At 34.6% G+C, this 23331-nt stretch overlaps 1 protein-coding gene and 1 long non-coding RNA gene across 3 annotated transcripts in view; one reads left to right on the top strand and one right to left on the bottom strand.

Annotated features, from left to right (window-relative positions):
* LOC142411719 (uncharacterized) overlaps nucleotides 1-23331 on the top strand; it is a 91170-nt gene that overhangs the window by 21283 nt on the left and 46556 nt on the right. The window lies entirely within an intron of this gene.
* FGF7 (fibroblast growth factor 7) overlaps nucleotides 1-23331 on the bottom strand; it is a 30626-nt gene that overhangs the window by 5174 nt on the left and 2121 nt on the right. The window lies entirely within an intron of this gene.

The raw sequence follows: 23331 nt of genomic DNA, 5'->3' as shown, positions 1-23331 counted from the left end.
CACACCTATGATGCGCTGCATAATTCTCAAAGACAAGTTCTTTGATGAACTACTAGTTAATGGAATCTTTAACACTTATAAACAACATAATCTCACTCTGAAAACCTCTAAACTACTTTTCTATTCTTTTAATACTCAGCTTGATATATAAACACTCAACACAAACTTCGAGGTTAAAGAGACATGTGGATAATGAAAATCACTGTCTCTTCCAATTATAATTTTATAACTTCTATTTAAATATAAAAATTAGCTTTTATATTATATCATAATTATAGTACCAAAGCAGGAAGTTCCTAAAGGATATACCAAAGAATAAAATAATAAATCCATAAAAGAGAGAAAGTAGGTTGTATTTTTCCCTCTTTGTTTCGTTTCCTTTCAGTATCCCTATTAAGCCAAGATATCACATTATATTACGCTATATGACATTATGGTCATATTGGTCTGTCTTTATTTTGTACGTGTTCCTGGTACTCAATCGCTGTAAGAGAAGTTACGTAATGGTAAATAGACACTAAGATGTGTTGTTGCAGATAGGAACCTAATCCATCAGTAGGTGTCAAGAGGTAATAAAACTGTTCAACCAGAATTTTGGCCAACTGCAGATATTTCCTGTTTCTTCTATACTTTCTGTAATCATCTGCTACTGGTGATTCTTGCCAACAGGATGTTGGGCTAAATTAAATTTGGATCTGAGCTGATATGGTTAACCTTATGCTCTTAGTGTATATGGTTTGTTATACAGTTGTGACTTACATTCAGCCAAGTCTGTGAATGTGATCTTTTAGTTAGTTTGGCTTTTTTTTAAAAAAAACCTCTTCTTTTTTCTTTTCCCTTTTGTTTTGACTAGCCAGGAACAACATTTGGTGTACTGGAAAGTAACCCAATAATCTCATTTTTCTATAAATGCAGAAAGAGCTTTGCTTCTAAGTAACTGATGGTATTAAAATCAATAACAAAACAGTAATATACTCTAAAGATTAGCTTTATAAGGATGGTAACCTGAGTTAAGCAAAACTCACCAAAGCTAAAGAGTGTCTTTTCTAGTATACCATTTTTGGCTGCCTTTAAGACATGAACTGAATTAAAACGTGTTAGTTTCATTGCTCCTCTATTGTGAACCTAAGTGTAGCTGAGCTTCAGTGTTCATGCTAATTCTTGTTAGCTGATTCATTGGAAGTAGGTAAATCTATATCCGTAGAAAAATGGTAATAGAAGTAAACCTACTATGTTATGTTATGTTTGTAGGCCATTTCATACATAAAGGCAAAAATTCTCTTCTCATTAAAGTGAATAGTAAGATTTCAGCTAACTCAGTAGAGCCAAGATTTTATCCCTAAGGTAGTTCCTTCACTGAGGCAGGAGAGGTATAGTAAGCTAAAATCTTTTCAGAAAAAAATCCACACAGAAATAGAGAAAAATGCTGAACAGGCACATGTGTGAGATTTGTCTGTACCAGTTTCGAAGTGTTAGTTTATGTAGCACCAGATACATCAGAGAAATGATAAAGAACTAAAATCTACAGTCAGAAGTTCTACTAAGGAAAGCCTCTTCTCCTCAGTTTAATAGTATATAATTCCTTGTCTTATATTAGCAAGGAATATATTACATTATATTCTTATGTGCTTCCTTTTGAAATAAAAAGTTCTAATCCTTTCAACCTCTCTTCATGAAAAGGAAAAAGTCACCAAGCTAGGATGGGAAAGAGAAAATTCTTTTATGTAGATTGTTTCATTTAAATACTCTTTTAATACTCTAATAACCAAAATTAGTTTAAAGACACGCTTAAATTGATAAGATGCTGATAATGAGAAGTTCAGAAGGTCAAACTTCAACAAGGTCTTAAATATCCTTGGTTTAAAAATAAAAATGTAAACTATGTTTTTCAGTTACTTTATCTAAAGCATCCACATAAAAGTTCGGAAGAGGTTTAAGAGAAGACTTGAATATACCACAAAGTAACTGGGAAAGAAATCAGATTAAAGCCAGAAAGAGGAAAAAAACCTGAAAATGGGCATACAAAATTGAAAACAACTGTAATTTCTATAAAATCAGCATGAAATTCCAAACAATTTTATATGGTTGCATGGTCAGTGTATCAAATGTAGCTTAAAATTCCTGTAGTGAATGAAGTTTCCTACAGAGCTGAAATTCTGTCCAGTGTATGTAAAAGACACTCAGCTGAGATGGGCTATAGTTTCTCTTTAGAAGAAGATGACTATGGATGCTGACAGCAGTCTTTTTAACCACTTGGTACAAATTAAATAACAGACAGTTGATATAAAATCCAGTAGAAAAAACCAAAGAAACAAAACAACCCTTTACGTTGACAAAACAGTTTTAGTGGGTGAAATATATATTGGGTTTTGGAGACAATTTACATAATAAATGAGGTGAGTTTCCTGGCATTCTGGTCTAGAATGACAGTTGCTCAGCCTGGAAGACAGGACAGTACCTCGGGCTGGAAATTTATGTAGAAAAATTGGCATTTAGCTACATCATTGATACAAAATTGAGAATTCTCATGTGAGATAATTCTTTCCTGGCAAGTGGTATTTGATAATTTTGGTTTTAATCACCTGATATTAAGTATCTTTTTCTGATTTAATTAATATTTTCACATTAACATTTTCATCTTCTTTTTGTTAAACTTTTTTTGCTTTTACAACACAATAACACTGTGACATTTTATTTGTTTTAACAAATCTTTGCTTTTGTTGCTACACAATCTGTTTACAGATTATATTAAACTAATTTCTAACTGTATGCAGCCATAGCTGAATAGGCAGAGTTTCTTTGTGTTTGCCCATAATATCCTCAAATAACAATATCCTACCTATAACAAAGTAGTGAGAACCTTGTGATTTAGCAAAATTGGGGCATTTTGTCTTTAATCATTTTGCAGCCAAGACGCTGAAAGAGCACTTACAATTCTTGCTTCTGAGAGCTGTAAGGAAACCAGTAAGTGCAGCACATTACTGAAGATCCAGCAGTTGGTAACAACCTGTCCAATGGGTCTTTGGAAGAGAAGAGAGAGCAGAACCACCAAGCTAGGTATCTTTTACATGCTAGGGAACTGCCCCAATACGTTGGGTGATAAGTTTGTTCAGGAAGATTTCGGAAGAGGTTTTAAAGTACGCATTGTGTTCAGTCCCTCATCAGCTGGCTCTTTTTCCAAACATTTCATATGTTGCCAATATCCCCTCAAAAACAACATAATGTTTCTGGTCATTGCTCCTTGATTTGTTAGTATCAGAGTTTCTGCAGACATTAATTCAAAGAGAAATTTTGGCATCCATTACATTTTTCAGGAAGGCCCACAGCAATTTCATCCCAGCATTTTTCTGTTCTGTCAGGTATAGATGTGATGAGAAAATGTTTAATGGTAAGATGGAAACTGCTAAGAAGACTTCTGTAGTATTCTAAATACTGGAAAGAAGGGAAGGAGGAGAAAAGGAAAAGTATGTTTTTTAAGGAAAGACAAGCAAAAACAAATGTCCAGAAGCTAGTTGTTATTTTACATTCTTATTATTTCCTTTTTAAAAAATAGCTAACAGATAATATAACTAATGCTGATTTTTAAATTATTCTAAAAGCTTTACAATACCAAATTCTGTGTGATATTTACAGCACTTTATTTCTTGTGGCCTCTCTGTGCACTGAAGTCGAAAAAAACAGTCTGTTGCTGATTTTTAGGGGTAGGGAGGCTGGCACTGACAGTTAAGCACTTGTGAGGAACGTGTTTGCGAAACACCCTTTCTTAGGCAGAATTGTCTTAAGATAAAGTATGTGGAATCTCAAATAGGGAAAGGGTCGCAGAAAAGACTTGGATGGAGAATAAGTCAAAACAGAAAGAAACTTCTAAATTTCACTAACTTGTGTTTCTAATTAATTAAATTTGGAGCACATACTTATGAATTCAAGTGACCTTTGCAGATGATTCAAGGCCAAGAAAAATGCTCTTGTCATTGCTTACAAGACAGTGTTTAATGGTATCTAATGTAACTTTTACTTTTGTTCTGGGATTTAATAAGTTAATGTTTGTGCCTCTTAAAGCAAGAAAATAAAAATCACGATGGTCAATTATACAGTATTTTGGAAAACTTTCATGGTGTTATTAGTGTGTGCGTGCATTTGGTGAGCCAGCACAGTAAATACATTCATTAGCTGGCTTATTACACTTGAAATGTTTTTCCAGAGGAGTCTATCAGTATTTGTTTTCTGAAAGTAAATGAATACTTTCATTGGATAATTTTGTAAGTCATTGGTTTCAGGAAACATTACCCCTTTCTATATCTTTTTAAAAAATAGTGTGTATATTGTGAAGTATTTGTTTGTGCTTAAGTTATTTTGATTCTTAAAATATTTTTAAATGGATGTATCTTAAAGTTCATTTTTAGGTAAAGCAATTTGTGTGCTCATTCTCTCTCAAATATAAAATCTAATCGTAAAAAATTTACTGCAAATTAAGAAAAAAGTTATTAATTTAAGAGATATTGTGATATGATTTAATTCTTTTTTTACCCTTCCCCATTACTAAATTACAATTGATAGAAAGTAGAATTTGCATTTGTATTTTGTACTTTCCTTAGCAAGAGAGTGAAAGAGTTTCCCAGATGGTACATCATAGAACTTATGTTCATAAGCTTTGTAAGTAGAAATAGATATACAAGTATATGTTATAATGGTTTTCAAAGCGGAGATGAGATTGTCTCCACCCCAGGAATTTTCTGTCTATGGATATGATTTTAATAAACAATTGATTACGGTAACAGAAAACAAGCTGATACATACATTCGCTACCACTTTCTTTTTTTAACTGTCATATATTTGCTTCTCCTTGTGATACTCAGAATTTGGGTTTATGGCATAAACACATATAAAATATGTTGTTATTTACAGCATGGACCGATACGAAAGGCTAAAAAAGCTTTTATTTAGAGGCTTTGTGCTGTATCCATGCGTGCATTTGCTGTGCATGTGGAGACTATCTGAAGCACTCTAGATATGAATATGACTGTAAAAATGATCTGCACATAAACAATGGATCTGTCAAGGATTTTCAGTAGAACAGTTGAAGCTACTGCTTCAGTGAGGTGCCAGACATCTGGATATCATGGACAAATATTCAAAGCACTCAAAACTCCTGGTTTTGTCCCATGTGTAATTTCCAAGCAGGAAAAATTGTAGTTGTCTGAGAAAACATGATTAACAATAGAGAGATATTCCTTGAGGACTTGATGCAGCATATTGTTCAAGCATCCCCAAGCAGCAGAATTTGCTTATAAGATTTAGTTCGTGTGCAGAACATGTTTGATTAAGCATAAGTAGCTGATGTTTAATTAACTTTTTGCAATTCATTGGGCACAAAAACAGTAGGCATATTGTATTTAAAAAAATCAACTAATTGCTTAACAGAAGTCCATCAAAGTATTTTTTGTACTTCGGTGGCTTTTCATTTATTAATAATTTTAAAGATTCCTTACGTGACATTACATTATCCATAAATTTATCCACTGTTTGCCAGTCCTACAAACTGATTAATACATGCATTTCTAGATAGAACAACTTCATAATAAACCATCATCCTGGTGCTATTCAACAGCTGGCAGATAAGTTAGTTATGGAATTTGAGCCATGTCAAGGTTTCTTAAAGAAACTGCTAACTTGATAACTCTGTGAAGATAGTATAAAACATGCAAGATGAGAACCAAACAGAAGAGAGAAGATACAACAGGGAACTAAAATGACTGGTTAGAAATGCTGTTATTTTACTTAAAAGATCTATTCTTTGCATGTGTACTTGGACTTGTGGGTGTTTATGACAGAAAAGGAAGGAGTAATCCGAGTTCCACTCTTAAGTCTGTGTTGTTCAATGTATTTACACAGTTTCATATGCATCATCAAATGTACAATCTGGCCTTCTGAATATGTATTACTGGTACCACAGCATGAAACGAACAGTCTAGTTTGAACTCCCGCATTGATGTTTAGGAAATACACCTTCCTTTTTATTTACAAACTTACCACATTTGATCTGCAGTGGGAAATATTAAAAGCCATAATACCTTTTCTAGTTATTTTTCAAAGTGAATAAATGTAAAGCAGTGCTCATCAGTTTACAACACTCAGTAAAGCTCACCTCCACTAATTACTGTAGTGAGGATTTCAGTGACAATATTGCAAAGAATTATTGCTGAAGAGAAATAGCTTAGAATTTCTGAGTATTTTTCCTTATTGTACAACCTGTTTGGCCTCAGTTTTATCTCTCTGCTAATGTTGGTGAGCTAAATAGGTTTTTAAGTCAAATGCTTCATTCTTCATTGAAAATGGTAGCATAATAAGAATTGGTCTAGGATATTCTGACTCTAAATTGCCTTCTCTCCTTCTGTGTATGTCTCTTCGGAACATTAGCACTTTGGACCACTGACTTTCCAATATTTCTCTTGATTTGATCTTCAAAACCAAAAGGGTGTGACATTTTTCACTGAAGTAGATTGTAAAACTATGGAACTTTGCAATTTAGAGGTCTGACTTGTGAATAGCAGTATATAGTAACAACTGAATAACATGCTGCCCCAGGCAGTCATTCACTTGTGAATTTCTCATTAAACTTATTAGAACACTTCACTTTGCTGATCTCCACTGTGCATTTCATATAAATATTTTCTTGATCAGCCTCTTACACAGCACGTAGTCATTTCTCATTTTTGCAGGAAACTACATTTCCCTCCAATAAAAATTGCCTTGGAGCTAAACATATGGTTATAATGAAAAATAATATTATTTTTTAGAATTAATAGTGTCATGTAAAATCCAAGTCTTAATCTTCAGTCTGAAAAAGTACTCTCTTATTACAGCATTAATAATTTACTGATATTAAAAATGGAAAAAAGAGTGGAATGACTGTTTACAAAATGTAATTGTTTCCAAGCAGTAAGAAAATTAATGATTTAATAGTTTAGAGCTAAACTTGTACAACAAATACTTTCCCTACAGCTCAGATGAAGGATATTTCTAGTATTTAAATCTTTTGTGCCAGTTTCACTAGGATAAATGATCTTTTCAAGCTTTGCAGACTTTTAGAATCTAGCTTCAAAATAGCAAAAGTAAATGTAAAACACCGCTAATTAACCTTTTCACCGCAAAATGAGATACATCCATTTAGTGGTGCAAAACTTCCCAAATTTAGAGTTTCAGTGCCTACAGCTATTTTGATTATCTGAAACTTGGAAAATTCCACATAGGACCAGAGCCTCCTGTCTCTCCAAATTCTTCTGTAATGCAAAAGTCTTTAAATATATTAATTTGTTCTTTGATATTTGTTACTATGCTATTTTGTGTTTTCATCTAGTAAAGAGCTGGTGTTTTGGTGTCTTGCCCCAGCATCATTGCTGCTTAAATTTCCTTCCCTCTTTCCTGGGTAGAATTAGTGATCATAGTTGACATAAAATTAGTCATGTCACTTCTATGGAAGACTTTTTCTTCTGTTTTTCTAAGGAAAACAGGAGTGCATATTCACATACCTTTTCTGTGTACAAGAAATCAAATGATTCATTATCTGAATTGTATTCTGAAGAACTTCAGTTCCAGGTGCACTTCATGTGCTATTATGGCTTATCAACTGTACAAGCTGGCTGCAGGCAGTTGCAAAGATGGCATAAATATAGCACGGCACTGTGTGCTGGACTTACTCAGTTAAAGGGGGCAAAAATACATCTAAGACAGAATGTGTTCCTTTTATATGAAGTATTCCCTCACTCTCAAGGTCTAGCTTTTTCATACTGCGTATTGTGCTGTCTCCAGCTGTTCCTGTGGCAGCTTTTCTGGTCCCTGAAACAGGCTTGACAGAAGGAATAGCAGAGCCGTATTCTGGGGACAAACCGAATCTAAGAACTGCCTTCCTGTTCTTTCAGGATAATTTAGAATTATACATGTTGACAAACATTACTAAAAGCTATTATTAAATGCTCATAGAATGATCATAATTACATTCTCAGTGCTGAAAACTGTATTATCTGTTTAAATATAAAGTAAAATGCATTTTTAATAGTGAAAATGTTCCCAGATGTAGCTAATAACCAAATTATTTAAAATAAGTAAAATTCTGAAAGTGGACACATAAGAAAGAAGGTGGATGCAGTATTCCAGAGCTTGAATGTATACTTAGGGGCCTCTGGCATAGGAGCAAATAGTTTTAAATTATTTGAAATTTTGGACAGTAAAATTTTGTTTCACACAGTTAAGAGAGCATTTCATTCATAAACACTGCAATCCCTATTGCAAGAGATAGACATCTTTTCCCACTCGAAGTAGCTATGTAAAATGTAGGGCAAGCACTACCCAACAGAATATGTTTTAGTTCAATTTCCAACTCAGATCTGCTACTTGGTGCAGGAACAGCTGAAGCCAGATATCTAAATATATCAATTACAGCATCTACAAGAACACAAGCAGGCAGTACGTAATTCCTTTCAAGGCACAAAATGCAAGAAGCTGCTAAGAAAATCATACTAACCCCTTGCTGCACCACAGAGTGGAAATTGATAGAAACCATCTGGCTCACTCTTTCTGCCTTCAAAACACTACTGGACATATATTTATATGATATAGTCTCTCAAACTGTTCTGGTTTGCTGCTGACAAATAATTTAGATTTAGTTGAGCTTTCAAAATCTATGTGAGACCAAACACTGAAATACAAACTAATAGAAGGAGAAAATTAAAAACCCCTCAAAATCTAAAGCAATCTAATCATTTAGTCCAATTCTGAGAAATAAAATGGGATTTTTGTACCTGATGTTTCTCCTGTCTTGATCAGTATATGGATCCAAATGTGTGTCAATTATCCAATAATCTTGGGGTTGGTTTTTTTTCAAATAGCTTAATAATTCCTTGTCTTAATTTTGCTTAATGTCACTAATTTAGTTCTAGTTACACACTTTTTACCAGTCTAAAAATTTTGTCTAAGATGCAAGCCTAACTTTCGGGAAATCAATAGAATATTTGCCATTACACGCAAGCCTAACTTTCAGGAAATCAATAGAATATTTGCCATTACACACAGGCAGCACTTTGAAACCTGTCTCTTTGTTTACATGATCAGATATTTATAAATGTGCTACTCTCATCCAGTTAATTTTTAGTTGTCTTCTAGCTTTACAATTCCGTATCAAAACTGAGAAAAACAGCAGCATCAGCAGCAGTGGAGAAAATTGTTCCTCTGATTCAGGACCAATTGCTGTTACTAGAGCAAATATACTATGGGAGCTGTAGCCAAATTTCTCTTTTATTTTGTATTTATTTGTGTGATTTTTAATCTGCCTTTTTAAATTCAGCTGAATTATCCAGTTTGAAAATTGGAGGTGGGGGTGGGGTGTCGGTGTTGACTTCAAATGCTAGGACGTAGAGGAAATCAGCTGTTAACGATTTTGAGTTTGATGATACAAATATTTGTGCACACAGTTTTGCCCATGGATATTTTTTGCCCATTTTTGCCCATTAGTATCAGGAAGTCAGTGAGAAAACTATTGCAACTAGTGTCATGTAAATATTTTCTAGAGTCCACAGGCTTACCGTGCTTTGCTTTTCTCAAGTGTTACACAGAAATAGTGTCCTAGGTTTTTAGTGAAAGGTACTTGTACCCTAAAAGTAGAAAGGACTCTAGAACTAAGGGCTGCACACATTCCAGTGTGTTGTGATAGAATAGTATGATGTTACCTTCTGAGGAGAAGTTATCAGTCATAGCTAAAATGTAAAGTCATGGAATAAAGATAACAGTACTGAACAATTAACAGAGCATAGGATTAGCCAAATTATATGAAAAGTTTCTTTAAACTTTTTTATTAACTTTAACACATTTTTATTATGTCATTGGTTTGTACACAACCCAGTTTCCCATTGCTTCTGTTCTAATTTTTATATCCCCATGTGTGAATCAGTGCAGTTATGTTTATTTAAATTAAATTATCATTGTTTATATCACCTAAAGATATATAAAAGGAACATATAAAAGGGAAACTATGAAGTTAGAAAGCTGCCTCAGGTTGTTATCCACTGTTCCTTTGCGTTATCACCAATAACCCCACCTACAGGCTAGTTTAAAAGGAGGATTTTCATATATATCTAATGCTGCTTAACTCCACCTGTAGTTACTGAAACATTCTTAAAAACCTAGCCCTTAGTGACTTAGAAGATCAAGTCTCTTAACAACATTATTTAAACATTTTGACAGAAATAGCCCTAAAACAATTAAATTAAATTTAAAAACGTTAGTAAAATCGGCATGCCGTAACAGTCATCTCTCAACTAACCAGAGGAAAGTATTTAAAATGTGAAAGAAACTACTTCACTTTCTTTACCAACTAAGGAAAGTTTCTTGTGGCCCTGAACTGCATAAGGAAGGATGCGAGCTCTCCTGTGCCTGTGAACTGCAGTAGTTAGTTTTCTTGGATCTCAGAGCACATAGGTACTACTATATCACTATATGGTGACTGTTTATAATAAAGTTATCTGTGACCAGTCTGTTAAAGGATTTAATATCTTAAATTCAGATCCATCCTGGCAGCCATATTATTATATTGGCAGAATTCCAAATTTCCATCTCTGACAATAATCGAACAACCTGTTTGATAGACTACAGTGCAGTGCACTGGCATAAGCATAAAGACATACTTTTCTCTTGATCTTGAGACAAATGGAAGATTTCATACCACTCAAGCATTTGATAACAGCTTCAGACAGGGGCCTTTGGAAATGCTTCACTTTTCAATTTCTCTGCTACAATTCGCATAATTCTTATTTTGCTTTTATATGTATTGGTGTCATGAAGTTTTGATGAGCTCCATGGAAGTAATACATAAGCAATCTGTAGCAGAATGTATGGACCCCTTTAAAATCTGGAAAACAGCTGGTCTATGATTTGTAGATGTTTGAAAACATGCATTTCAGCTAATGGGCTTAAACAAGGACCTTGTTCAAGCAGGGAAGAGTAAAACGTTCTCTGTAAGGAAGCAGAGTAACATGGTAGATTTCTTCCATAGGTTCATAGAGCTAGAGGACTCAGATAAAGGTTAGTGAGTTTTTAATATTAGACTATGGGCTGGGTAGCAGAAGCTATATGTGCAAATAAAGGGTTTGCAGCTCTTACATTTTTATTTTGTGGAGGATTTGCATTAAGCTTGTATAATTTTGTGATTGGGAGACTCAGTTTGCAGGCCTTTTTTGATTCTGTATTGTATTTATGATCATTTCTACTCCTTATAGTACTGTTCTCTCCTAGTGTTTGTAACATAAAGTAAAAGAAAAGTTACTGTGTAACATTGAACTCAGCAGGAAATTTTAGAACTGCCTTGAAGACCATGAAGTTACAACAGCACAGAGCTTGGCTGTACCCATAGTGGTATGTTCCAAAATATATACAAAAAACCTGTTCTTGGTAAAGAATTTGCTGTGCTTTTTGCTCTGACTGAAACAATTATGGCTATTCCAAGCACTTATAGTGGTGAAGAAACCTTTTCTTTCTTTGCGTAAAATATTCCTGACTTCAGCTGTATTGCAACAAGGAGGTGGAGAAAAAGTACCAAAGTTGACTGAGAAGATGATTGGTTTTTACAACACAAAATGAAACAAAGTGCTTCTGCTGTGCTTAACTTGGTCTTGTTGCACCACCTTAATTCCTCCATGACTACCAATGTATTCTTGATTCATATGTGAATACAAATGTTATATGCTAGGGAAAATTTTACAAAAATAGATTATATTTCTACTATTAAATATATTTTCAGTATAAATAATGCAATCAGTTTCTACTCAGTATAGAAATGTGGATCTGTGGTTTTCATATAGCTCCAAAAAACTTAGAATAAACTTTCATTTATGTCTTTCATACAGAAATATAAATTTGCACATATATTTGAAAAGTAATAGCTAACTATTTTTCAAGTTGAATATCCTAAATTGGGTATATTCTGGTGTATTGTGCTCTTAAGTCCGTGTCTTGAGCAGAATAAATAGAGATAGCAATATTACTCCTAGATAGATGTTGGTAAGGTACAGATAAGTCATTCTGACTTGAAAGTCAGGAAGAGATTAATGGTGGAACAGGATTTTCATTTTTCTTTATACCCAGTCTGTATCACCAATGTTATGAAACCGTATCTTAAAGTAAAAGCACATGGATTTGCAGAAGCAATAGTTATTATTTGGCATCTTTTAAATTAAGTCTTTAAGCCATTGATAGGCATTAGTAACAAAACTCGTACTGATTTCAGTAGAGCCAGGCTTTTACAAATGGCATATATTCGTCTCTTTCCTAATATGGGTCTTTCAACTCTTGAGCAAACTTTTCCTAATGAATCACAGGGTTAGATAGCTTTTCCACTAGTCAGTAACTTAACTCCTCCACCGCTGTGCAATGTTTTTTACTTTCAACAGCAACTATTTAGACTATTAATGATAGTTCTCTATAGTTCATCGGTAAGTCAATATGAATAGAACAGCCATCTTTTGACTGTATGTTGGAAAGACAGCTAATGCTGTACTTCTCAACAATTACTTTCTCATGTTGATTACATCTCTGTGTTGTTGAGAATGTATTTCAATCAAATACAAAGCACACAGAGAAGGAAATATTTTTTTCATGTAGAAATCTATGTTAATGAAACAAATATGGCACAGTCTGACAGGGCTCAAGTCAGACTGTTTTTGTACAATACCACCTGTGGGATAAATTGCAGCACATGTGATTACAATAGATGATGTCTATATAATTCTTTAGGGACCCACTAACAGAGGCTAGTTTGGGATGCCACTGCCAGATAGCTGTTAAGAGGAAAACAAAGAAAGAAACCATGTCACGATGATGGGTCTGGAGACAGAAAAGAGTAAATTCATGAAACAGGAGCTATAACTCGCAACTCTACTTTGCTAAGCTGAGTTCAACTGAAAGTACCCATAACTGCATTGTTGAAGTATGAACGAGAAGAAAATATAATAAGTTGTGATCCAAACCCATCGATATTTACAGTGCTGTATACAGGCAGAAATATCCTGCATTTTCCTGCATCACCTACAGTGGGGTTAGGATACATTCTAGTTTTGGAATGCATGTAGATAATTGTTTGGGGAAATAAGCATGATTACTTTCGTGTGCAATTTGTACAAAACTAAAGTTTGTTAAATATTCTCATATATGGATAAGGATACCCCAACCAAAATGGTATCACAGACGGAAAAAAGTGAACAGCTAATGTGAAGAGGGAGAAAGGAAAGAAATATTTTTGTAATGGCAGTCATATATTTTAATTTAGCCCTAGCAGGAAAAAAAAAAGTGTATCTTATTGATAAAATACGATCACTGACAAGTGATTAGGAGAAAGTCAGGAAATACGGGTTCTATTATTTATTTTGTCTCACACAGTTGCATAACGGCGGCTACTTGCACGCTTTTGAAAATATAATCTGAAGCGATTTAGAAATGTAAGTACCATATATATGCTATGGGGTTTAGGCTTAAGTATTGCTTTTTGAAGTGTAACTTGAAATGTCCCTTGAGTACTTGTCAGCACTTTTAGAAAATTGTCTCTGGGATGTCTACAGATCCTGTCTGAATAGGACAATGTACAGAATACCTACTCGTGTTTATGAAATATTTTGTTATAGATGAAGAAAAAGTGAGATTAGTACTTAGTCTTATTTTGGCAAAGATAGGTATTTATTACATTCCAATTGTTAAACAGTTCTGAATAATTTCTCCAATAATTTCTCACAATAATTATGGTAAATATATCTTCTATCACTAAATCATTTTCTGCTTAAATGATATAGCCATTGGAACTCAGCACATTCTCTTAAATAATCTGGTTCGATCAGAGCTAGGCTGTTCACCACCTTACTAAATTAGGGGGTTTATACCTCATATGTTATGAATCACCTGAAAAATTCAGCTTTTGGTCTAGTTTGGTGTAATGCTAGTTTTATGATTTTGGTATAGACTGGTTTTGCTTCCAGTGTTCCTTCTGGATGAAACTGCCAGTCCAGAAATTCTCATTCAATCATTCAGAACGTGTCCTAGAACAATATGATTAAAATAGATGAATTCAAATTCAAAACACTTAGCTAAAAAAAAATAACAGAGCATGATTTCCTTGAAAGATGTGGTAACAGTTTCCTAGAAAGATGTGGTAATCTTTTTTTTTTTCTTTAATTTTGTTGCATGACAGTTATGTTCAGTAATATAGACTGAATTTCCCAAGTCACACAAAGATACAGTCAGAAATGAAAGCATATTAAGTAATTTTAGTTTGGTATTTATAATCAAGTAGCCTGAGAACCAGTGTGCTAATTTGAACATTCTGATAGAAACTGGTGTATAATAATTTAAAAGAATGGTTTTATTAATAGCTGTATTATTTTCATTGCTCAACTTAAGAGGCATTTAAAGGGACAAGTATAAGTGGCCGAGGACTCTTGCCATTTACTTTATAATTTGAGCAGACTCTCCTAAGGCTACCCTCAAAATTCATGTAACGTGGTTTCCTTTGAACTAATAAATATTAACTACAAACTCCAATACCAATTCACCCAAATATACGGCTGTTACACTGTTAGTAAGGCAGGAAAACATGCCAGACTGTATGTCTTTTACAGCCTCAATAAGAAAACTTCCTTCCTGACTGCTGAAACAGATGCTCAGACAGAATGCTCAGCGCTCTAAAACACAGTACCAGTGCTGTAGGTGTGGCAGGATGTAAAAGAGCGCAAGAGGCTCTAAACACATGAGTAAGCGGGAGGAAGGAGGACACAACCAGCCCCTTGTAGCTGGCCAGCAGCGAGTAAAGGAGGGTTCCTTACAGGGAAGAGGCTCTCCATGTGTTTCTCTCCACGTTTCTTATGTTGTCTCTTACCTGATGAGGTGGGTGGTAGTATTTGTTTCCTGAGTGGATGAATGGTCTTTTTGGAATCATAATTTGGACATAAGGTATAATAAAGTTTCTTTCTTTTTTTTTGACTTGTATACAGTGTTTTAGAGTGCTCTAAAGAAGAACTCGCTTGCCCTGGAAATGATGTACCTTTTTATTTGGTTTTGGTTTTCAGTGTTTGTTGGAAATATTGAACAGGATCTCCATGCTCAGTAAAAAATGTGAAAGGTTCAGTTAGAATAATGGAGCTTACTTTAATTGGAAGAATGGCTTTTTGTCACCCGTTAGTTTGAAAATAGCCTCTTGAAGTTGTATCCAGTTTAGTTTTTGATTAGTAACAACACTTGTAGGCAGAGTACTGTTTGAGTATTTGTCATGTTTGCAGCTCATATGTTGTCAGAAATGTGCTTAGTACACAGCAGAGATTTCCTTTTGTACTGTTATAGCATGGTATTGGTAAGATGGTGCTAACCTAATACAAGCAACATTGCTGGGTGGGGAATTCAATTGGGATGAATCTCACTTTGGGCAGAGGTATTCGTCCCTGTCCTTATGTAAAGGTGGTATTACAATTTTTTGCTATAGCATTGGAAAGTGATATGGCTGTGACGACTTCAAGGCTCCTCAGGTGCAGTTTCCCCACATAAGCAAACATAAAGGACTACTGCTGAGGAAGATCTTGTACTGGCCTTTCCCACAGCGTAAATCTGTCTCTTGTTGCAAGGTGGCCCTAACAAGCCAGTCTCATTGTTTGAATCATTATGTCTGGATTTACATAGCTAGTTCCCTAAATCCTTGTAAAATCTCACCAATAAGCACTCAAGAACTGCTTGGATTTCTTTGTATCATCTTGCACATTATGTGCAGTCCCTAAGCTGCATTAGGCTATTCCAAAGGAAATAAATTAGCATGGTGGAATTGAAGTTGCTTTTGCTGGTGAAAGTTGCACTTTCCAATTGTACTAGTACTGGCTGCACTCTCTAGGATTCAGTTATCCTTTCTATTTTACTTCAGAGTTTCTGTCAGGGTGTACAACTCTTGTTTTCACAAGGCCTTTGCTGCAGAAGCTACACAAGCACTGGATGGAATCAGTCCATTCCCCACTCTGTGCTGCCTTCTTCCCTTGACTTAGCTACATCCACATTTTCTCCCAAATCCATCTGCTTAGTGGCTAGCTAGAGACCCTGAACATTGCCATCCTTAGAGTTCATGTAGACCACTGGAAGGGCAAATCTATCATTGTAATGCAATGTTGTGCATGTGTTATGCAAGAAGCCAGAAAGCTCTTGTAGTGAGCATTTCCCCACACCTGACAAGCATCTAAAACTTCACATTTGCCACCATGTTACTTACAGCTGTGCATACAAACAGCCCACAGAACTACGGCACCAGTTCACCTGAGCAGCTCTGGGACTTCAGCACAGACACACAGGCAGCCTTTTCAAAATTTGATGTTGATTATGATTATTTTTTTCCTTCCCTAATATCTTCAGCTCTAGATAATATGTATGTGCATCTATAATAATTTCTGTCTTTAACAATCATGAAGTTCGCTGTTTACTTTTTTTTTTGCTGTAAACAGTTACTTCTGATTGAAATATCAAATCCCACTTGACATTTAAAGGTCATAGTAAAAATTTATAAAAGTAGCACAGGTTATTAATGAAAACATGCTTCTTGTTAGCAGGTGGGTTTTTTTTCTGTTTTGAAATACATTACCTTCTAGTTAGACAAATATCAAAGTTCTAAGGTATCAAAATGGCCAAGGACAAGTCTGATCAGCTTCTTCTTATAGTCTATAGCACCTCCCAGTGTCTATTAACACGTTTAAAAGAAAGCAAGCCAGCTTACCAAAAATGGAAGTAAGGTAAGGCATGTATGCCCTTAAAGGCTGAAGTTCTAAGGCTAGGAAACTCCTTCAAAAAAACCCACAGGTAATGGGGGTATTAAAAAAGTATTTTGATTGAGGTGATGGAGATGAGTGGTGTTTGTTACTCCCTGTTGAAGTTATTGTGGTTATAAATGCTATGAAATGGTCATGTCTTCTGTGTTTTCATTTATAGTTTTACATTGATCTATCAGTGTTCTGACTGTGCTTAATTTTGAAAGATTGCATACTGAAGGAAAATTTCAGTGTTTTTAACAGAATATCTAGGCTTTTTAAATATTTCATCCTGTTTTTGAATTGTCAGATTCCCACTATAACTTTAAAAGAGCAAATGCTCAATTGGAATAAATGGACATAGCTTTGCTGATGTTAACTGGGATTTACCTGTCTGATTCAGCCTGTTTAGAATATTGTAGTCTCCTGTTGAGAAACTGTGCAGGTACTAGATTCATATCATAGGCAGTGTGTGAATACTGTAAAAAAAAATCCCATTACAATTTAATCCTCATTTTGTTCTTTGTTTCAAAAGCTAAATAGTAGTCAACAGGGCATATTGATTGCATTGGTATTTTTATTGCTTTTTTTGGTGTGTTTTCATGAAGTTGTGGGCCACATCTGTGAATATCCACTTCCAACTTTTCAGCACCAATTGTTACAAAGAATTTTTTCCATTTGTCTAAATGATGTCACGTGTTATGAAAGTTTTAAAGTGTGACAATTCAGTGCTATGATTGTTAACCTCTATTATGTTATTGCCATAGGAATTTTCACTGTTAACTTTTTCTTAATAATGTTTCTAAATTACATACACCAGAAGGCTAAGTTGACCTTTCCGTCAGCTCATATCCAGAATTAAAAATAAAGTCAAAGGTCAAAAAAGACAATTGAAATACAGTTGCCAAATATAGTCATAGACAGTCAATTATGCAATGAAAGCAGCGTGCCACCCAAGAAGAGTAACAGCCTTCATTTGCCTAAACTTGTTCTGTTTTGATGAGGAAAGTGTTCCAAAATATACTACTAGTTGATACATCTTGTAGTGTGGAACAGTGTAATTATACGCTTTAGGATGTCTTGGTCTTCCTGAGCTTTAAGGAAGATGAAGGGGAAAACCAGCTTTGTTCTGTACTCCAGGATCCTAGAAATCTAAAAAAATCACTTTCAGATACTCGAACAATACACAAAGCCAGAATCTGTGAAGGGAGATATCTGGATTTTGGTTTTGTTTTGCAAGACCGACTGTATAAAGAATCAAATTTTCTACCAAATTCTATTTGCCTGTATGGAAAATTGCTTCGATTAATCTGAGCTCTGTGTTTTCCTGTCTAGCTACTTCAGTTATTTTAGTTAATTTTCTTTTAGTCAATTAATATTCTATAATAAAAGTATTTAATAGCTATAACATTAATACACCATTCTTTTGTAGGTTTGGAAGCTTTTTCACTAATAAATTTTAAAGCTCTCTACACAGAGGTGAATAATTCTTTTTGCTAGAGGCACCGAGAGTTTGAAGAATTTTCCCAAAGTCTGTAAGCAAATTGCTTGAAAGTTTGGATTAGCCTCAAGTCTCTTGAGTCTCAGGTCAGGGCCACTTCAGCACATTTTCTTCAGGATGGAGCAATAACATGCTTAATGATACAACAGTGAGTTTTTTCTACATTCAGAAATTGTAAACAATGGGGAAAAAAAGCTGTGGGGGAGAAGGGGCTGCAATTTATCTTTTTAAATGTATCCTGTAACTGCTTCTGCAGTTGGCTGCTAAATTTAATTGATGGTTCCATAAAAATGTAACATTTCTCATTTCTGATAAGTCTCAATATTAAGAGATTCAGAAAAACTGCCCAGTCACAGCTGAATTACAAAGGTGTATCAAGGTCAAATAAATCAGTTTAAGCATAATGTGTATAGATTCAGCTTAGATGTTTTTCACTGTTCATACTGGTTTTAGCTCATACCCCAGTTTTGAAGCATACACAGGCAGACATAGCCCTGCTGGTGTATCTTAGCTTGTGAAGCTGCTGCCTCTGCCTGAGCCCAGAGGTTGGATTCTTCCCTCACAGAGCTTACGCAATCACTTTGTGTTCAGAGTGAGAAGAAAGTGAGTATAAACTGCTACCGTTCTGACTTTACACACGTTTTTCAGCTGGGAAATACCATGGAATAGACAAGGTGATGAAGATTCAGGAGGTAAATTCAGAAGTGATGAACAGTTTTAATTATGTGTTGTGTCCCCCTGTCGTACTATGTCAGTTGAGCACTGATCTGGACATTGACAGGTGAGATATGAAGAATCTTGCTGCAATGGTTCAAGACTTTTCTCTCTCCTTTCTTCTCCTCACTTCCCCCAAAAGGTATTCTTATCAAAAAAGTCAATAGAAGCTGTAAGACAGGCATAATTCAGCTGCTTCTGCTATCTGCATCTTTGCTAAAACCCATCTTCATCAGCAGTTGATGGTGAAAACCTGGGATTTGTGATAACGTATAGGCTAAGGTATAGGCATAGAGTCTCTTCTGCTGGTTGACACTTGAGGGGTGATATTTACCACCAGTGCTAGACAAAGAGGTAGAGAGGGAGCAGGGAAATCTGTTATATTTAGATCTTATTAAACACTGTAGGAGAGAAAGTAATCCTTGGCACTGTAGGCTAAGTTTTGAGAGGATACACATATCTTGCCATTTGAATTAAATATCTTTCTGTTATAATTGAAAAGATTAGCAGAGTACTAACGTGAAGCAAAAGCACTTTCACATTAGTGAAGGTTTGTCTTCTCCTGACGCCAATGTATTGGCTGAACCAACAACCTCTTTAAAAATAAAGAGTGCAGTTGCAAAGACAGACTTTCTGTTTGGTTGGAACACACATAACCCTTAACTGAATCTGGTACATCAATACCTGCCTTGAAATATCTGATTTTCAGATACTGAATCTCCTTGCTCCTCTAATATGTATTTAAGCAACAGAAATAAAATTCATATAGTGGCACAGCTTACATAGTCCAACATTTGTTTTACCCTAAGAAGCACATACAAAATGCTATTGGAAATAATTTTGATTTCTAAGCAAGTTTGAGTATTTAACCACTAAGATGCGTATAAAGTGTATTTTGTCATCAGTTAGGGTCTAGGTGTGAACAAAACTGAGTTAGAGTTCATTTAATATTGCTGAAAACTATGACTTGTTGGATTTTGATAAAAACAGAGGTAGTTTTCCAAGATAAGTTTTAATCAAGATTTCAGCCATTTTGTGCCAAGATCTCAATAGACTATCTTTTTTTTTTTTTTTTTACTTTTTTTTTGTTGGCTTTATCCACTGAAAAGAAGAGGAAATAGGCACTTTCTGGGTTTAGAGCACACATGGAATATGATAGGATCAGACATCTTAGGATTCAGGTTCCGGGAAGGCTTTTCTAGTAACTAAGAGACCCTTTGAAGTCTTTAAAATGAGATTCCAAAGGCAACAGAGCGTGGAAAGTCCTAAAGCATCATCCAGTTGTAGTTGTAAATCCTCTTGGATAGAGTCAAAATAAACTCTGATTTTTGCTGCCTTTTTTTCTGAACAAAATCAAATAAAATCTGGCAAAATTCATAAACATAAACTGAAATGAAAGAAGGAGTAAGCAGTAATAAGGAGAGATTTATTTTCTATCAAAGATAAAGAGTTAACAAATTGCCGTATTGCCTCCAAGATTTGTTCAGTCACTCTCACTTTTTACAATCATGAACGCAAAAAGCCTGTTTTGTGTGCCCACTTAGATTATTTTACATGAACAAGATGCAAAATTTATTTTTTAACAAAAAGCATATAGTTTAGGCTTGGACAAGGTATAATAAGTGATTGTCAAGAGAAAAATTTTTATGAATAATGTCAGATTTTTCCGGGTGACCTCATCTCTTGGCTGCTTCCTAATTCTTGCTTTAGTTTTTCAGTATGTGACTCTCAGTTCTCACTCTGCCTTTTAGTTTTCAGAATGAAAGCAAAGCTGTCAGGTGCAAAGTGATTTCCTCTGCTTAGTGGAGGTCACTGTCCTCTGATTTGCTTAGTTTACTCTTGAGTTATCACCTTTATGTCCACCAGAAGGCTCTACTGCTTTCTGAAATGTGCACAGAATAACATTCTTCGGGTACCTAACAAGGTCATCACTGTTGTAAACAGGATTCAACAATTTGCTTTCACTGAAACAGTACACACGTATTTCTTGGACTAAGCAGTTAGCTTCTAATGCGTTTTGAAACGAATGATAAATACAGACTCATTACAATTGGTGAGTGAGGATTTGGTTCAGTATTTAATTTTGTAATGGAATTTCAATCCACATACATTTAATACAGTGGCTTTTGAATTAAAATCTTAGGAAATGTTCACACTTTCATTATTTTTGCTGTTACTTTCATAGGATGTGTACATATATTTTATTCCGTAACTTACTAGAGCAGTTTGAAATACAAAGACCCTAATTCCTCACCGTCTTGGCATTCTTACAGTTATAGTCTCAACTGGTGAGAGAAGCTCTGTGAATTTTGGCACTTGCCAAAGTTATGATGAAGTTATCATTCTACAGACATTTCTCAATGTGAAGATTGCTCTTCACATTATTCATGCTTCACAATTCATGGCCTGTAAACAAGTAGTTGACTGTCTGCAAAACTGTCAATGCAGCTTCCGTTATGAAGCTAAGTTATGACAGTTAAAATATGTCAATTTTTTCTTCTTTTCATTTTAGTAGCACATGTTAGTGATTCAAAAGGGAAAAGGATTCCTTTTATTTATTATGTAAGTGGAAAATTAGAATAAAATAAGAAGATACTTCTCAGAGCAACACTTTTCGTACCCATTGATTAATTTGACTGCAACTGTTCTGGGATTCCATCCTGAGGTCTGATTTACTTTTTACTAACTTTCAGAACTGGAAATCAGGGAACAAGAATATTTGAACACCCAGATTAATACATTTTTGTAATGGGTGTGACTTTTCAATCATGCTTTTCAGAGACCCTGGATAAAAATAGCCTGTTTAGTCTTCTAAATGTTAAAAATTTTGCTTAGGGAAAATGTATTAGTCCAGGTGGGGTTTTTTTGTTTTGTTTTGTTTTGTTTTTTCCCTCATATTATATTATTTTCTTTATGGGTGTTTCAGTATAGAGTCATAAACACATCTTCAAAAAGGCTTCTTACATATTCTGTTGAATAGAGGGTATGACAAAAAAGAAGTTTTTCACAATACTAATTTTTTTAGTTTCTCAGAAAATCCAATTCATCAGTGTCCACGTATTGCCAGTCCTCTTTGAGGATATTTCCCTATTCTACTTGTCCAACAAAAGCATTTTGCTATTATTTCCTAGTATACAATAGATAAATTACAGCAAGAGACTTAAACTTAAGATGGTGGGAGACTTCCCACATACTTTAGTTAAATTTATTGGAAACAGTTCATCATAGTGCACATCAGTTATCCGATAAACCATTCAAGTATTGATTGTTTTTTCTCCTGATACTTGCTGCATTTACCAGAAAAAGAATTCAAATTTTTTTTCACTGCAATATAAATGTAAAGGTTTAACGACTCAAGGTTGCCTTTCTGTAACTTGAAATAGTTAGTTACCATCACTAAATATTCATAAAGCTGTTCAGAAAACTACAAGAAAATGGATTGCCTTTGGGGCAAGATGATCTGATATTCCCTAATGGTTTCACTACAGAACGTTTCAGGGTGTCATTAGTGTGCTTCAGCAGCATGGGATCCTGCAGAGAATTGAGAACCTTTACTTGAATTTTAAATAATGCTAAATTACTAACAAAGTTTTTACTTAAGCAGCGTGGAACTAAAAAAAGTAAATTTATATAATTATTAAGCTCTATATGCTGTCATAATCTCTTTAAAGTGTTTGTAAATAATAACAGAAAAAATTTGGTACAGTGGATATTCACTTATCTGAAAAAATGTAAAAGAAACTGTTTCAACAGTCAGTGACAGTTTTTCCCAGTGATTTTTAGGGGAGCAATGTTTCACTTTGAAACTAGCCCTGTGGATCTCTATTGTAGCAATGTCCTCCTGAAACTCAATGGGAGTCTTCTTGAATATGGACCAAATAATTTCTTTGGCTGCTGGCCATGTGTTGTCTTTCAGAGGAATATGGTTGTTCACTACGTAATAGTGTAGGAAGAAAGGAGACATATGGAAACAAATTCTAAAAGAAACAGTAACATTAGTCAATGAAGTTTTAACCACGCAAGTTGCCAAGCACTTAATGTAGTCATGAAGTAAAGAAATAAATTATGAAGCCCACTAGCCAAGTGCTTAGCATGCAAAAGTGCTGTTCTTATAGAAAATAAGCAGTCAACTTCAGTTGAAATCTGAATCACACTAACAGTTCTTGAAATTTGATTTATTGATTTCTTTTGCTGCTGCTGTTATGAAAAGCACAGTAATATGTACATTAAAACTGCATTTAATAGCATCCTTGGAAATATATTTGTCCTTTCAGTTGACTATAAACACTAGACCAGCATGTCTCTGTCTCC

This window comes from Mycteria americana, chromosome 6 (assembly GCF_035582795.1).
Source record: "Mycteria americana isolate JAX WOST 10 ecotype Jacksonville Zoo and Gardens chromosome 6, USCA_MyAme_1.0, whole genome shotgun sequence".
NCBI lineage: Eukaryota > Metazoa > Chordata > Aves > Ciconiiformes > Ciconiidae > Mycteria > Mycteria americana.
The sequence above is the reverse complement of the archived record's forward strand: the minus strand, read 5'-3'. Positions and strand labels throughout refer to the sequence as shown.